The sequence below is a fragment of the Phyllostomus discolor genome, chromosome 7 (genome assembly GCF_004126475.2).
Source record: "Phyllostomus discolor isolate MPI-MPIP mPhyDis1 chromosome 7, mPhyDis1.pri.v3, whole genome shotgun sequence".
NCBI lineage: Eukaryota > Metazoa > Chordata > Mammalia > Chiroptera > Phyllostomidae > Phyllostomus > Phyllostomus discolor.
The window spans coordinates 100927564-100945709 of NC_040909.2; the positions used below are offsets into that span (position 1 = coordinate 100927564).

Consider the following 18146-nt stretch of genomic DNA (forward strand, 5'->3'; position numbering starts at 1 on the left):
TAAGTCCTGCAAGAACTACAAGTACCGTGAGGTCAGGAGGTTTAGCGTCCGCGGAGAGGAGGAAGAGGAAGGCGATAGGAAACGGGGCAGAAAGGAAAATAGTCACTCACGTTGCCTGCCGGGAATTGTAGTTTAATCTGGATCGGTTTTACCTCTTTCCCCACTTTGGGGCCCAAGCAAAAGAATGTGAAAGACCACCTTTCCTAGGATGCACTGCGGTGCGTTCAGCTCCACTTCCTCCTTAGACGGAGGGAAGGATACAGCGAAGCTTGTGTGGTAAAAGCCGAGTTAAAGGGGATGGTGGTCGGAAATAGAGGTCTGGAGTTCACGACTTCTCTAGAAGGAGGGGAGGGGAATGAAAGGCTCCCGTTGAAGAAGGTACAGTAAATAAATGTCCAGTGTTATGGCGGGCTGGGTAGTTGAGTGAAATGGTCTGTGTTAGGCTAGCGGTCATAATAGAAAAGGGAAAAAGAGTGAATTGATTGTCGGAGTGATTCTTAAAGTCTTCCCCCACCCCCGCTCCAGGCGCCGCCACACTTTAATTCTTATTCTTCCCGCTGTTTCAAGGCACTGAGGCTCCCGAGCTCCATTTTCTGCCTTTTTTCTCTACTGAGGGTCGTTAACGCGCCATTTGGTTCGTCCTTCCCTGTACATCTCTGCTGTTTACAGTACTACAAATAATACCTTCTTCCCTCTCATAACAGCCATCGTTCTTAAATATACGTCTGTAATAGCATTTCCATGCACGATATCATCTTGCTCTATATAATAACCTTGTTAGGAAATATGTTTAGAAAGGAAATGACTTGCTCAAGTTCATAGTAAGTAACTGAATAGGTGCAGACCTAGATCTGTACCCATTTTACAGACAAAGACATAGGCAGGAAAGGTTAAGCCAGTATTAATAAAATAATAGCTAGTTTCTGGTTACTATTTTAGTTGTTGATAAAGAACATCTAGTCTAAGAAAAAGTCTTACAAGAGTTTGAGCGAAATTGACACAATTGCTAGGAAGCAAAACCTCAACAGGTTGAAAAATATTCCAGGGAATGGTACTTTGGCAGCTCATTTTAAACATTAAAGTCAAGAGGAGATGTAAGGAAGGTTATATGTAGCTCATTGGTTGTAGATTAGAAAAGTGGGAGAAAGCAAGGTGGGAAAATCTCTGAGATTGGATAAGAAGTAAAATGGAGAGATGCACCAGCTCATAGAAATTTTTACATTCTGACGGCCCCCTGGGGTTACTTTGGTCTCTGGGTTTGTAAGACCAGCCACGTAGGCGTCCCTTGAGCTTGTCAGGTTTAGTATGTGGCCTCTTTTCATCCATAATGTGCTTAATATGTTAGCATATATCATGTGATCCTCACACCAGTCCTGTGATACCTTTACCAGGTATATAGTTGACTCCATTTACAGTTACCGAAAAAAGACTAGAAAGAATTAAGTGACTTGTCCAAGGTCGAATCACCAGTATAACTCAGACAAAAAGAGTGCTTTTTACAGTACTCCCTCTACCAAAGTAAAAATGAGCTAAGGTTAGACCTTTTGTTACACCTCAGGGTTTCCTCTTAGTGACATAAGGGGTTGTAAGAACACTTACCCATAAGGAGGTGAAAGCTTTCTTTTATTACTTGTGTGCTAGGAAACTGTCTTTTCAGGCCAAACACACTCATATGTTAATTAAAAGCTAGTATTATTTAAATTATTGTAGTCAATCCTTTTCACTTATTTTGGAAATTCTTACTTTTAAAACCTTATGTACGACCAATGGACAAGAACTAAATGGGGCGGAGAATGTGGGTGGGAGGCGGTGTGCAGGGCAGAGAGGAATAAAGGTGGGGAAATGGTACAACTGTAATAGCATAATCAGTAAAGTGTTTTTTATAAATACCTTAGGTAAGTGAACTTCCTCAAAATTTCTGAAACATCTGGCACAAAATAGATAACATCATTGCAGTCCATGAGGTCTTTTATGTCTTGTGTACCTGCCAAAGGAACTGTTTACCTGGTTATGTTTTCTGTAGAATTTGATGCTTGAAAGAGGAACCATCTGTAAGACAGACACTTCTGAAGAGTTTAGTACTGACTTTTATCTAATTATCATCTTTAATTTTCTTCAAAAGAAATGTGTTTGGAAGAGAAATCCTTGAAAGGTTAATTATTTTCCTGCCCTTCTACTTTACCCATGCAAAAATAGTGTTACCTTTAAATAAGGTAGATAATGGTTCTCACCTTGAAGGGGATAATTTATGCAAGAAAAGTTGTTTATATATGTTTTGACAATAGTTGGGTCTTGTAATTGATTTTTAATTGAGTGTTTATAAGTTGAATAATTGGATATGCCCTTTAAATGGAAATTTTCTTCCATGACTGAAAAGTTACACCTGCAGTGAGATTTTATTTTTCTCATATAGAAGTCAAAGAATTGAATTATGAAAGCCTCAGAGCATGTGAAAGCTGACGGCAGTATGCAGCTCTAACACTGTCATGGACTTTTATGTCTCACCAAACCAAATTTTCCTTATTGACGATAACATATGAACAATGAAATAGATATTTTGAATTGCACCTGAATATGTCATTCTGAATCATACTTTGACAGAATAACCAGTTCCCACCCTCCTGAAGAAATGGGCAGCCTTTTTTCGCCCTGTCTACCGCAATCCACTCCATTGATCCAGTGCTCATTTCCCTGTATGGAACCGTGATTAGTTAGAAACATTCTTCCCAAACTAAATTTGATATTTGAGCCCATTTGTTACTACAGTTCTTCTAGTTTTATGAATTATACTTTTGAGAGAAAAAATAGAAATGCCCTGGTATAAAGAACAGTTGATGAGAGACAAAGGGGGAGGTAAGTTTTCAAGCAGTTCTAGAATTAAATTACATTATTTAACCTGAAAGTCACTTAGTTAATGAATCTGTAGATGCAGCCAAAGTTGAGACAGTAAGAAATGGACAATGATATTAACCATGCTAAATTCAATTTGTGAATTAGTTCTTTACAGGCACTTAGAAGGCGTGCACACCTATATAGAAAGAAAAAGAAATTTTGTTAGGGCAAAATATGACATACTGTTTCTTATAAGGCCATTAGAGTGCTGAAAGCTTCTAATTTACTTATAATCTACTTCCCTGAGATAAACATGCTTCCTTCTTCTTCCTCCGAAATTCCATGATCTTAATTGCCTAATAACTTTCCTAAAGTCTTTGTGGGTTACATAATAGTCCTTTTTCTTGTCTCAGTATTCCAGATGGGAAAAATGAGCTGGGCCCCTAATGTTAGTTGCCCTGATACATAACTCTTCTACCACCATTACTATAGCATCACTTGCATCTGAATTGCAAAAATTTAGTTAAAACTGAAATTCATATTTTTTTCAGAGTTTCTAGTATGGTGCTTCTAAACTTCCTGGATTGCTTTCAACAAACGTGGTAAGTATAAAGTCAAGAGCATCTATTTAAAATAAAAACAAAAGGCATCCACTTCACAACAGAAAAAAGTCATCATTGTTTTTTCTCTTTCATATTAGGGATTGTTTTAAGTCAGATATAGTGTTTCCCCTACAGAAATATACATCTGTATTAAGAGTTGACTGTGTTACTCCAAATCCCTGCCCCATGCCAATCAGATGTCCAGTTTTAAGCTTTTGTTGAAGCTCAGAGTGGAGGGACTCAAGGGGAAGCAAAAGGCCATCTGTATCCTAAAGGAGCTCACAGTTTAATAGAAGAAATAACCTGATCTAAACTGTTCATAAATGCAAGTAGAATAAAGCATATAATCAGTCAAAACAATACAGGAAGATAAATACCACAAATTCTATGAAAAATGTATTGAGGGCTTTTATATTATCTTAATCTTTAAAACAATCCTGTGAAATAGCACTGTCTTTATGCAGATGAGAAGCTATAACTCTGAAAGGTTAACTTTATTGACGTTACTACCACCCAGCTAGCAAAAAGCAGAACTGGGCTTTAAATCAAGATTTTCTTCTATGTTCAGCTCTCACTCTTTCCACTACCTCACAACTGCTTAGTGATTTGAGAGAGAATTAGCCAAAAAGTGAGTGCAAACTGTTGGCCAGTTTCCAAATTTGGCTTACATGCATTTTTGTTTGGCTGGCAGCAATTTAACTTTTTTTTTTAATGTGAACATCTTTGGGCAGTGGCCAGCACTTCACTCTTTAAGGTTTTACACCAGGTCCCCTTGACACAAATTACTTGCCTGACTCCAGAAAGCATTTGTGCTTTCTATACCAGGCAGTAACTAGGGATTGAGAAGAGCTATTCTCAAAAAAGTATTGGTATCATGGAGAAGTTATATGCAAGGGCTGGAAAGAGGACTTTATAAATAAGAATTATAGAGAGTATTTGAAGAACAAGAATTGGCAGTATTTATTATTATATAAAGGTGAGAGAGGTCAAGTATTATACAAAGCTAGAAGTTAAGACTTAACATGGCAGTTCTCAAACTTTAGTAAGCATCAAAATCAGATGTAAAGCTAAAACCGATTGCTGGGTTCCACCCCAGATTTAGTGCTTCTGGAGTGAAGCCTGAGAATTTGTTTTTTTAGCAAGTTCTCTGGTATTGCTGGTGTTGGTCCAAGTTACACTTTGAAAATCACTGCTTATCAGACCATGGGGCACTTTGGGAGAAGGGCGTAAGCCAAGGTTTTGCTTCTGTGTTTCCCTTGTTTTAAGTGCAAAAGGAATTGCTTGATGTAGAATGTTTAGAAAATTAAGTAGTCTGTTATCAATTAGAGGTTACAGTTTTTAATATTTTTATGGATATTTTCAGTTTCTTTTTTTCTAAAAAAGTGTAGTTTAAAAGAAACCCCAAAGTTATATCATAATCATCACAGCTATTGACACTTAATTGGGCATCTACTATGTACCAGGGTCTTTACATATCTTTACTTAATCCTTATAATATCCCTATGAGCCTGGTAATATTATTATCATTCTTATTTTACAGATGATGAAACTGATGCACAGTGGGGTTAAGTAACTTGCTCAGTGTTTCACTGCTGGTAAGTAGCATAATTAGTATTAAAATCAGGGCAATCTGGCCCCAGAGCCTGTATGTTTAACCATTATGCTATACTGATTTTTAGGCTATACTATAATGTATCCTGGTTTTAACCTATATTTAATCACATCATGAATAATCTTGATAAATATTCTTGTTCAGCATTTGAAAGCCTACTTTTTTCTTTCCTTCACAGGCATTCTTTGTTTTACTGCATTTTGTTTTATTGTGTTTCGCAGATACTGCATTTTTTACGAATTGAAGGTTTGTGGCAACCCTGCATCAAAGTGAATTTCTGACAGCTCCATTTTCTAACAGCATTTGCTCATTTTGTGTCTCTGTGTCTACTCCTGGTGGAGATGCTGTGAAGATTGTTGAAATGACAACAAAGGATTTAGAATGTTTCATAACTTTGTTGATAAAGCAGCAAGATTGTTTGAGAGGACTGACTCCAGTTTTGAAAGGAGTTTTCCTGTGGGTAAAATGCTACCAAACAGCATTGCATGCTACAGAGAAATCATCTGTGAAAGGAGGAGTCAGTGCGGCACATTTCACTATTGTCTTCTTTTAAGAAATTTCCACAACCACTCCAGCATCCACCATTCTGATCAGTCAGCAGCCAACAGCATTGAGGCAAGACCCTCCACCAGCAAAAAGAATCTAACTCACTGAAGGCTCAGATAATGCTTAGCATTTTTGAGCAATAAAGTATTTTTAAATTAAGGTATGTATGTTTTTAGACCTGATACCACTGCATAGACAACAGTATATTATAAACGTAACTTATATATGCACTGGGAAACCAAACAATTCATGTGACTTTATTGAAGTATTTGCTTTATTGTAATGGTTTGGAAATGAACCCACAGCATCTCTCAGGTATGTCTGTAATATATTTTAGACATTCAAAGTGTACAACAAAATAATATTTGAAATATTTGTGTCCCCACTACTTGGTTTAACAACTGTTAGTACTTTAGCATATTTGCTTGACAACTGCCCTTCCAAAAAAAACAAAACAGATTTAGTAAGACTACAATTTTGAGGTTTAATTTTACTTAAAATTGTGCCTTATAAAGGAAATGACCATTTCCCTAAATAAAAATAGGATATTCATTAAACTGAATAATGGAGGAAGAATTTCCATGTACTGAACAGCTCCATAATCACCATTGCCATTCTAATGCTATCTCAGTGAACACTCCTCCTCCTCCTCCTCCACCCATGTGCTTAATTAATTACTTAGTGATAAATGTAATAAACACAGTAACAAAAAGCTAGGTAATATGACTTGTATGGCCTACTCAGTTTTCATGCTGCTTGGCCTACCTCCATGTAGTGAAGGTCAAATTCTACCAGGGTAGCATGTCAGCATTACCCAATGGAACTGTCTGCAGTGATGTAAGATCCTATGCATGTCCTGTCCAATGTGGCAGCCACTAGCCACATGTGGCTATTAGGCAGTTGAAATGTGGCTAGTGCAACTGAGAAACTGAATTGTATATTTTATTTAAATTTAAGTAGCCACATGTGGCTGAAGGCTACCATATTAGGCAGCACAGATCTGAGTCCTCAAAGTCCACATTAAAATTAATGATGTGAGTCCTGGCTCTGGTAGGGCATTAGCAGATGGGGACTGACTACAGAAGGAAACAAGGGAACTTTTGGGGATGATGGAAATTTTCTTTATCTTGATTATAATGATGGTGACATGGATGTATATGTTTCCCAAAACTCACCCTGCACTCTTAAAATGGGTGTGTTTGATGTAGGTAAATTATATCTAAATAAAGGTGATTTTACAAAGTAAAAGAAAAAAAAAGAGTTTTAGAGACAGTAATTTCACCTCATGTATAGCTAAAGCATGCCTTCTGCCATTCCATTTTTTCCTTATAATCACCAAAATCATGACTACATTACCATCCCTGTGTGATCTGGCGTCGACTACTTTTTTGACATTATTTCCTGACTGTGCTTCAGCCACACTGGCCTCCTGGTTGATCCTCAAACACTCCAAGTACATTCTTGTCTCAAGGCATTTGAACTTGCTCTTCTGCTGCTTGGAAAACTCTTCCCCAGGTATTCATTTTGGTGTCTGCTCAAATGTCAGACAGTGCTGCCATTCCTGCCAGCCTTTCTAAAACAGTACCTCTGTCCTTTCAACTCTATTCCCTAATCCTGCTCACTTTCTTTGTAGCACTAATTACTATCTGAAATTATATGACTACTTGTCTATTGTCCTTCTTCCCCATTAGACTGTAAGGCTGTTCATCAGGGCAGGGAGTTTTGTTGATTGTTGGATTCCCTGTGCCAGGCACACAGTAGCCTCAATAAATACTGTTAAATTAATGAATGAATGAATGACTCATCCATGGCAGTGTTTGTCAGCCTGAGTTCATAGAAAATCCACAAATTCCCATCAAGATTTAAAAAATTTGTGATGTTATTTTGATGCTAATCTAAAACAATGATATTATTTATGATTTTCCAGGTAAACACCTTAAAACATGAAGTTTTTTTTTAAGACTTTATTTATTTATTTTTTAGAGAGGGGAGAGAGAGAGAGAGAGAAACATCAATGTGCGGTTGCTGGGGGCTGTGGCCTGCAACCCAAGCATGTGCCCTGGCTGGGAATCGAACCTGCGATGCTTTGGTTCACAGCCCGTGCTCAATCCACTGAGCTATGCCAGCCAGGGCAAAACATGAAGTTTTGAGTGCATGAATTCACACTGAGTTTAGGATTTTGCTTATATCAGATGAAAGCTAAAGGACATCATGACACAATGCATAGATAAAGATTTCACAGCAATTTTGGTAGCGTGTCGAGTCATCACATGTCACAGAGTAGCCTTGACATGCCAAATTCAAAAGAACCAGCACTTCAGTGCCACATTCCAGTTAGAGACAGAAATTGCACAACACTCACACGCATACATATGCTTATACTCACAGCGACTTAGTAGCTGTAAGAGAACTAGTAAATACTCAGTAATAATTAGAGTAGGTACTATATAATTCAGATTCCAAGTACTCAAAAATACCTTTTTTAAAAATACTTTACTTGTTTTTTAAGAAGATTTTATTTATGTTTAGAGAGAAGGGAAAGGAGGAAGAAAAAGGAAGAGAAGCATTGACATGGGGGAGAAACGTTGATGGGTTGCCTCTTGCACATGCTCCAACCAGGTCCTGAGCTCAGCTCACAAACCACACATGTTCAACATCATTGTTGCTTTGCCCAACAATGCCCAACCCAGTCATGCCAGTTAAGGCTATTTATTTTTAGAGAGTGGAAGGGAGGGAGAAAGAAAGGTAGAGAAACATCAATCAGTTTCTTCCTACAGGCATCCTGACCAAACCCACACCTTTCTGGGTTGAACCTGTGACTTTGATTTTACAGGATGACACCCAACCAACTGAGCCACATAAGTCAAGGTAATACTAATCTTATAGTGAATAAGACTACTTTACACAGTTATCAAGTGATAATTAAAATTGGTGTTCTGGGATTTTATAGCACCAGAATTTTTACTAAAATATAAGACCTGATTATCAAGAACTAGTGGCAAAAATCTTGGAAGTTATTAATTAGTACAGTGTATTTGTTCAAACAGGTTATCATTTGCATTGACATTATTAAACATACAGAGACACATTTAATATAGATCAGAAGTTGAATCTTCCTGCTCATAAACCTAACATTTTACAATTCAAATTAACATTAATTTTAAATGGCTGGACCAAATAACCACTATCTTTGGAGGAAGAGAATACTTATTACTGCAATTTTATTACCTTTGCCTCTTCTTTTTTTTTTCCCCTTAATTTAGAACCCAAGGGTTACTTTTGGGGTGAAAGAAAATAAAGTTCAAGAATTCACCAAAAGCTGTTGTGTCTTTACAAGTTTTAGTTTCTGTAGAATGGCCTAACTTCTCTTTGAACATTCTAGCTCTATCTCAAAAAGAGTCTAGTTCAGTTCCTTTCATGAGTATGACATAAAAAGTCAGAATAAGTTGTACCTGGCACATTTTCCATATGTATAGTTTCTTAAGACATATTTTAATAGGTGAGAGCAGAGCATATACATTTTTAGCCCTGTCAATCATTTATATATACCTTTCATAGGATTCCAAGATATAAATACATCATGATGATGTACAAAAATTTCAGTCCAAGGCAGTTTACAAGGAGGGATTTTTATTTAAGTGGGCAGCAATATATTATTGTAGGAAATGATGTGTGTGTGCTAAATGAAAGCATCAGTACTAGGTGTCTGCACATCACTTCAGAGAGGGCCTGAAGTTGAGCATTGGTAAAAATAGCAATAAATGGACAGTACACCTTTCATAAGGACTCCTCTCACTGGCCATTTTCCCACTCAAATGCTAATTATATATACCCTGGAATTTGCAAAGGTGTGCTCCACGAGTTCTATGGATATTAACAGGTATCACGTTGAGAGAAGGGTCCAATGGTCAAGTAAGTTTAGGAAGTAACGAATAAACTGAGTTTAGACCTACAAACCTTTTTGTGCTGGTGACGTTGTGGCTCTTTCCAAAGAGCAACAGTGATGGCTTCAGAATGTCTGACAGGGTCTTAGTGTCAGGAGTCTGCTTATAGCATAAGATACTGGGATATGTCCTTCAGTTACATTTGTTTGTTTGTCACACTGTTTTATTTAGACTGTATTTTGGGGGGTGATCTGGGGAAGCTGATAGACATAATGGGGGTGTTTAGTGCCTTAAGCTATCCCTAGCACTATCGTTGATATGTAGCTCTTCCACACTTTGTCTAAAAAAACATTCTGAATCTGTGTTAGAGGCACACATTTTAAGAAAAACCAACTCAGACAAATAGTATCTGTCATTATGGTCTCTAGTTTTATCAGTGTGCTTTAAAAGGAATTAATGCTTGCCCATTATTATTTGGTAGTTTATGGAGGTGTTTTCCATTTAATGTTTTATTCCAGCTGTTACATATTTTTGTATATGATGTGAGGGAGAGATTTAACTATTTATATTGCAAAATACCAGTTGTCTTAGAACCTTGCTTTAAAATGTAGTTTTGGTTTTGTTTCCAGGTTCAGAACCTTTCAGATCAACTTACCAGTAAGTTCAGTATGTGAAACAGATAAACGTAGTTGAAATGGGACAAGATAAGAGTTACTTCAACCTGCCAGCATTCCCTGCTCTCATTCCTACTCTGCACAGAAGAAGCTCCAGGGGGTACTTTGGAAGCCATTGGAAAAAAATCATTCCCTCATAAATGACTTGAAATGCCACATCTGTAATATGCTACATTAAAACGTTTGCTTATTCCAATTATCTTTCTATTTTCTTCCAATCTCATATTTTAATTTATGGAGCCAAAGAGCTTTGTAATATAAAAAAAGAAATTGAAACATCTAATAAGTAAAATAACAACATGAAGTCTTTTGGGGCCTATAAAATTAGCATATTTCTTTATAATAATATCCATTATTGGTAAGAGTTGACTAAATTCTTTCAGTATAGGGAAGATTAAGTTGGTAAAACTATGTATTGGTCAATAATTTGATAATATATATCACCAGTTTATAATGTTGATATTTTTCAGTCTACCAAAACAACTAGGATTTAACCCTAAAGAAATAACTGAAAATGTATGGAGATATTTTTTATGTTTGTAGTATTGAAAATGAACCAGATGTTTAACAGTGCAGGACTGATCAAATGAATCCTAAACAGCCATAAGACAGTATACACTTCAGTGTCCATCATTACCACTTTCAGTGAGGGGAAAAAGAAAAAATATACCATACTAAGCACCTTAATTATATTGTCTTATTTTAAGCCTAACAATATCCCTAGATAATATGTATTATTATTCCCATTTATAGATGAGAAAACATAGAAGTTCAAACAGTTAGTAAAGTAGGATTGCTAGAATTCAGCCCATGTCTGCTCTTAATCCTTCTTCTTAATGGTCCTAGTGGTATAGGAAAATGTTTATTTTTACTAAATTACTGTTTTAATACCATCTAAGTGACATTAAATAAACAAAAATCCTTCCAAATGCAATCACTTCTTCCTTTCCATAGTTACAGATGCTTCATAATCTGCCCCCCCAAATGAATCGACCATTATACATTTTAAAAATTGACTTTGGAAGTATTAAATGCCTGCTCTAAGAATTCAAACAATACTGAAAATTATAAAGTAGCTGTACCTTTAATCATAAAACATATTTTTGTATATGATTGGATGTACTTGTAGGCTCTGTTTTATGCTTGTCAATTCTATCTCTTTTTGCTCTGATACCGACTTTATAGGCCCTGGTTGGGGATGGAGACAGACCAGAAAGGCAAACTGGGTGAAGATGCGTAGATCTGGATGGCTAACTTTCAACACAATACATTTTATAGGTTGCATAGCATGGTGGTTAAAAGCACTAGTTCTGGAGCCTGACTGGCTAGATTACGTCCCAGCTTTTGAACTTGGGTAATTTGTCCTGTTGGTGCCTCAGTGTCTTCATAAAATTAAGGTGGTCATTCATTGCACTTACCTCATAAAATTGGGGTGAGGAATAAACTAGTTAATATATGTAAAGTACTTAGAACAGTACCTGGCACATAGTAAGTACTCAACCATTACCTGCAATTGTCAGGATCATGATCGTGGTGGTAGTGGTGATGATGGATAGGTGCAGAGATGGGGAGAAAAGAAAAAAGAACTTATGCGCATTTACTATGTGCCATTTACTCACATGATCTCCCAATTAGATCTCTCAGTTCAATATTTTCATCATTACCTTTTTAGCAGGTGAGGAATCTAAAATTCAAGGAGGTTAAAATGGAAGCAGTAGAATGAATCATTAGACTCATTTCAAGGACAAAGAACGAGATAAATACTGAAAGCCACCTGGCCAGCAGATAACAAAATACTGTGGAATGAAATGAAAAACAAGCCTTAGAATCACACCACCCTTTAGGACCAAGGGGGCAGTGTTTTAATATTCAGGACTGGTTGTGTGCCTGTCTAGTACCAGAAAACTTTGGACATTTAACTTTTTGTGCTGGTGTATTTTCTGTTAACATTTTCTGTTTTTTTTTTCCCCCTGGTCTGTCCTAAAATTACTTTTGAGTTATCAGTCTATTTGATTTGTACTTTGAAGGAGCAAAAAGACAAAAGGAATCTGTGGAACTTTCAGGAAGAACATGTCAGACACAGGTGTGCTGGGCTTCAAATGCCAGAAGCTCACAAGGGAAAAGAAATGCAAGGAGGAAAACCCTTTTCCCCAGAGGCTTTTGGAATATTCTTTGCCCTAACCTTAGAGGATTTCGAACAATATTTCCTAGAGAATGGCCTTTCACTCACTTATCTGTCCAGCATGACTCATCCCCAAGAGCTGAGTAAGTGGAATTTTATGGTATTTATGTTTTTGTGACTTTTATAATCATGGTGATATGGAAAGAACATGGACTTTGGAGTCAGACAGACCTTAGGTAAATTTCTGGCTTTGTCACTTAGTAGTTGTGTAATTTTGGCCTAGTTAATAACTTCTCTGGGCTGCTTCATCTACAAAATAATAATGAAGTCTACATCATAGAATTGGTATGAAAATGAGATGAGGCAGCAAAAATAAAAGTGAACTATATAAACTCTGGTACGATTTCTCTGCCTTTCCTTTCTCTCAGATTGTGAGTTTAGATGAGCAATTGCCCATGTCTTATATTTATTTTTATACTTTCCTAGTGCATCCAGAGTAGTGGTCTATTTACCGTGAACATGCTATAAATACTAACTGAATGACATTAGCATGCACAGAAACTGAATAATGGGTAAACAATTTAATGTGTTTTTTTAACTAAAAAGTTTTTTTTCAATTACAGTTAGCATTTAATATTACATTAGTTTCAGATGTACAGGATAGTGATTAGACTTTTATATAACTTACAAAGTGATCCACCCAGTAAGTCTAGTACCCATGTGACACCATACATAGTTAGTACAATATTATTGACTACATTCCCTACGCTGTACTTTACATCCCTGTGACTGTTTTGTAACTGCCAATTTGTACTTCTTAATCCCTTCACCTTTTTCACTCAGTTCCTCTCCCTGTTATGTGTGTTTCAATACTTATCAACCTATTCATTCTGTCACAGAAAAACTGCCAAATGTAGATAAAGAAGATGTGGAGTCAGGGCCCAGGCTTTGGGCGGTTGTTGCCTGAACCTGGCCACAGGCTGCTGGGGCGAGTGGAGACTAAGCCCTCGGCCCTTTCTGCTTACGGAGCCCCCGAGAGCAACTTGTTTCAGTTTACTCGAAAGCAGCCTGTGTGGGTGAATGACAGCCTCATCTGACACTAGGGATTCCTCTTATAAATGATTTGCTGTTCTCGATTTAAGTTTTTTCTTTTTATCTTTTAATTATGAAATACTTAAAATGTAAATAAAATAATGTAACACTATTTACCCATAAATTGAGATTGCTATAACTGCTATCTTTTAAATTTTTTTTAATTTATCTTTAGACTTTTAGAAAAAGTGAATATACATTACAAAGAGTTCCCATATACCCTTTACTTTTCCAAGTGTTAATATTTTACCACATTTGCTTATCCTTGTCTCTCTATATTACATATGCAGATTATTTTTTTCTGGACCATGTAAGAGAATTTATTTATTTCCTTCCTTCCTTTCTCTCAAATAAAGTATTTTAGGTAGAGCTAAAACTTCTTCGGTTCACCTATCTCCTCTCCCTCCCTGCCTCTTCTGGCCTCTGTTAGGTAACACACTGTCTTACTTGTTTTGTTCCTTTCACTACATATGGTTAGATCTATAGCTATTGAATTTTCATTATTTGTTGAGACTTGCTTTATGACCTAGTACATGATCAGTTTTACAAATATTCCAGATATTCTTTCTAGAATGTGAACTCTTTAATTCTTTAATAAGCAGCTATAAGCCACTTAAAACTGTGCCTGGCACATTGTACACACCATAATCGTAGGGTGTACAGTTATATATAAGTCCATTAGCTCAAATGTTTTCCAAATTTTGTATGATTGAGCTCTCAATTTTTAGATGAGTGTGCTAAGAAGTCTCTCTGATTGTGGATGTAAACTGGTTTGCATGTATTCTGCCAATATTTGCTTTCTGGCATGGATGTGAGACATCCCAGTCAGTTCTCCAGATCCCATTCCCTGATCCCTCCCATTGGTGAGGGCTGTGCTTCATTGCACAGCAGAGGGCTGAGACGGAAGTCAGGGCACTGACTGAGTGGAAAAGGCATCAGAGAGAATTGTAAGTTCATTAATTCAAACACACCAAGAATCACAGTGGGTTCTCCTTTTTGTAAAGTTTTGCTCTGCAACCTAATCACTTGCTACACTCCGATATTTTCTCCTCTCGAAAGCCCTCTGCTCCCTCAACCTTAATTTCTCTGAAGTGTAAGCCAACTTTTTTTTGATAATATTCACCAAATTCCTTCTTTCCAGTATTTTAAAACTAAATTCTAATATTCATATGATACCTGTGGGACTGGAAGTTTGGGCAGAAATATTTCTTAACTGATTCATTGAAAATTGAATATTGTTGGCTGTACAGTGGTAAACAGAATACACCTAGAGAAGAGTGGGGAAAATAGGCACAAAACAAACTCAAATTGTGGAAATTGCTAACATAGAAAAGAACTGTTTCCATAAGGGAGAAAACAGTGGCTGAGGGGCAGTGTACTATGAAAAGGAGTGACCAGCTCAGGGGAAGGTCATGGGCCAGGACAGACCTTGGCAACTGAAGAGCTGAGAGAAGCCAGCAAGGTGGGAGCACAGCCCAGAGTGAGGCGGTGGGAGCGGGTGGCCCAGAAGAGGTGGAAGAGTCGCAGGGACTACCTCACATAGGGCTCTAGGAGCCATGTTAAAGCTTTCGATTTTATTCCAGAAATTGGAATCTGCTGAAGCATTTTAAGCAGAAAATGAGATGACTGGAATTATGGTTTTAAATATAATTCCAGCTAGCAGGTGGTGGATGACTAGAGAAGATCGAGAGTGGAAGCACAGATGCCATTCAGCAGAATTTTGGCAAATGGAGGTTTGTGGTGCAGGGTATGTTTCCCTCTTGGCAAAGAGTTTACCAAAACCACAGTGCAAATAAAAGAGACAAACTAACTTCATCTGTAAGAATTACTTACACAGTTCATGATCACCCATAACAAACACTACACAGCTCTAGGAGGTCTAGAGTTATAACCACAACCCCACTCCCAATTTAAGTTTGTGGGTATTTTCTAAAATTTGTTAAAAATTTAAACTTCTGTAAAAAGAGTATAATAAATTCCCATTACTTTAGGAATTACTTAATTACTCAATGATTGTTAAGTTTGCTGACATTTATTTTATCTGTCACTTTTTTTTCCTTTGCTGAAATACTTTAAAAAAGCAAATTACAAATACATAATTTTGTTCCTTCATATATTAAGGATCCATTTCTAAAATATCATTTTCTTACACACCACAAAACCATATTCAAAAGGTGACAATTTCTTGCTAACATCTAACCGATTCTATAAACAAATTTCCTTGATATCTCAAAAATGTCTTTTTATAGTTGGTTTTGGTCTACACAATGCTTTTGGTTATTAGATCTTTTAGGTCTCAGGGAACTGCTCATTTCTTTTTTTCTCCTGTTTTTCTTTTTTTCCTTTTTTAAAACATGTATGCCTTTGACTTGTAGATTCCTCTTCATGAAAAATGTTTAAATATTTCATAGTAAAACTTTTTAAATTTATTTTTAAAGATTTTATTTATTTTAGAGGAGAAGGGAGAGAAACATAGATATGAAAGAGAAACATTAAACAGCCACTGCTCACATGTGTCCCAACTGGGGACCAAACCTGCAACCCAGGTGTGTGCCCTGACTGGGAATCAAAGCACAAACCAGCAACCTTTCACCTTACAGAATCTTGCGCAACCAACTGAGCTACAATGGTCAGGGCAAAACTCTTTTTGAGCCTTTAAACTTCCAGTAAGTCAGATCACCTCTCTGGAATGTTCTTTGAAGTGACCGGCATTCAGTACAGTCCAGTGAACCATGAACATTCACCACACTTGGCACGTATGTGCAATCTGTTAAATGAGAGTGTTTGTGCTTAATGTTTTAATTTTATCATCAGTCTTCTCAGGTTCTTGACCTGCTTACTCACTGTGAATTTTCTACTATTATTAAATTAACAGAGTCTGAAAATAACACAGTTTCTAAAATATTTTTAAAAACAATTAAGGTAATGCTTCAGTTTGCTAACCTCATCCTTCTTCACCTCAGAAATTAGAAAATTAAAAATAGTTGAATTGGAGGTAGCATCAGTAAAAGCCAAAGTTGGTTCCCCTTTAAGGATGTGCAGAAGAGGCAGTGACCAAACAATGCATATTTTCTTCACTTCAGTGTTTATCTCTGAGAAGGAACGACTTTGCTTTCTTCGCTATCATTAGCCTCTTGCCAGTGGAGCAGAGAGTCTAGCCACCTGCAGTAACTAGAATTAGATCACTAGTTCTTTTTGCTTTGTTATTTCAACAGGGTATAGTGCATGAATATTGCCAATTTAAAAGATTTTAAAAATATCCATCTAATCTTAATCACTTTCAATCATTTATTAGTTTCATGATTCAAATGTTGGGTATAATTCCAAATCAAGCATAAACCATTTTTACAACAAAACTGGATATTTATATTATTTCACATCTACAAAAAAATTTTAGAAAGCAGTATCTTTATCAAACATGTGCTCCTACATTCTAGACTTAGAATCCTGGCTCTACCATTTACAGGTTAGAGAAACCATTTAACTTTAAGCCACAGTTTTCTCACGTAAAATGAACATACTGTACTTAATTTATAGGGATTTAGGGATAATAGGACTGATTTTAAAGTGTAGCTTGAGTAATTCTAGGTTTCTCTATTAGATCAGACCCCAAAGTAGGAGGCACTTGGCAGATACATATTATTTTGAGATGAAAGTGACAGAAGGTTGGGAGCCAGGATCCTTGAATCCATAAGCTACTGTGGCTTCAGTTGCCCTCTTTTGGTCCCTATAACAAATAAGTGCGACAGACCAGAAAGACACTGATCATAGATAAGGGCAATGTCTGGCATGAATTGGCTTAAAATAGTAAGATTCGTGAGATTTTGAGGAATTATCTAGTTTGATCTCCCAGTTCTGCCATGTACCATGATTTATTTACCTATTCCCCTAGTGGTTGACATTTAGGTTGTGCCCCTATTGTCCCCTTTACAAATTTAATGTGACTTTTTTTGTACATATATCTTTTGGCTCATTTAGGAATATGAGTTCTGTCTAGAAAAAGTCTGACCATTGTTAATATAATGAGAATAGCATGTGACACATTGATGTAACCTGGCAGCCAAGGAGAGTGGACTAGAATGCACATGCATGAACAATGACTACTTCACTGCACTAGTCAGTGGGGGTGGTAGACACCATTGAGTGAGCATGTGTACTGTGTGGCCATCACATTCAAAATGACTGAGTAGAGCAATGAATCTGCGTCAGATTTTGGGTTAAGCTTGAACATTCCTTGGTGGAAACTATTCAGATGATTCAGAAGACTGCAGCTATGGGCAACTAGTGATTGGCAGCTTCATCACAATGCACCAATTCATGCATCACGTCTCATGAAGTTTTTTGGCAAAACATCAAATCAGCCACGTGACTCAGCCCCATGCCCCACCTGACAGCCCAGATTTGGTGCCCTATGACTTCTGGCTTTCCCCAAAACTAAAATTACCTTTGAAAGGGAAGACATTTTTTTGATGAGATTCGGGGAAATATGACTGGGCAGCTGATGGCAATTGGGAGAACTGTGTGAGGTCCCAAGGTGCCTACTCTGAAGGGGACTAAGGCATTGTCCTATTTACAGCGTTCCTTGTATCTTTTGTATTCTTCAATGAATGTCTCTCTATTTTTATATTACATGGCTGGATACCTTCTGGACAGAACTCATATTTCAGTACTCTAGATTACAACAAGTAGAATTACTTGGTCAAAGGAAACATTTAAAACGTTAAGTCCTTCCAATTTGCCATCCCCTAAACCTGTATGTTTGCACCAATAGTGGATAGGTGG

General features: G+C 36.9%; 1 long non-coding RNA gene across 3 annotated transcripts; it reads left to right on the top strand.

The window, feature by feature from the left end:
* The first annotated feature begins 133 nt into the window (after nt 1-133).
* Nucleotides 134-12669, top strand: LOC114514711. Of its 3 annotated transcripts, none has more exons than XR_004904369.1 (5): nt 134-378; nt 3246-3434; nt 4975-5029; nt 5225-5752; nt 10106-12669. It is a non-coding gene; the product is annotated as an uncharacterized LOC114514711 (long non-coding RNA). The 3 variants fall into 3 exon arrangements; XR_004904368.1 differs by having other exon boundaries at nt 138-378; nt 3384-3434; XR_003686106.2 differs by having other exon boundaries at nt 138-378; nt 3384-3434; nt 5268-5752.
* The last annotated feature ends 5477 nt before the right edge of the window (nt 12670-18146 follow it).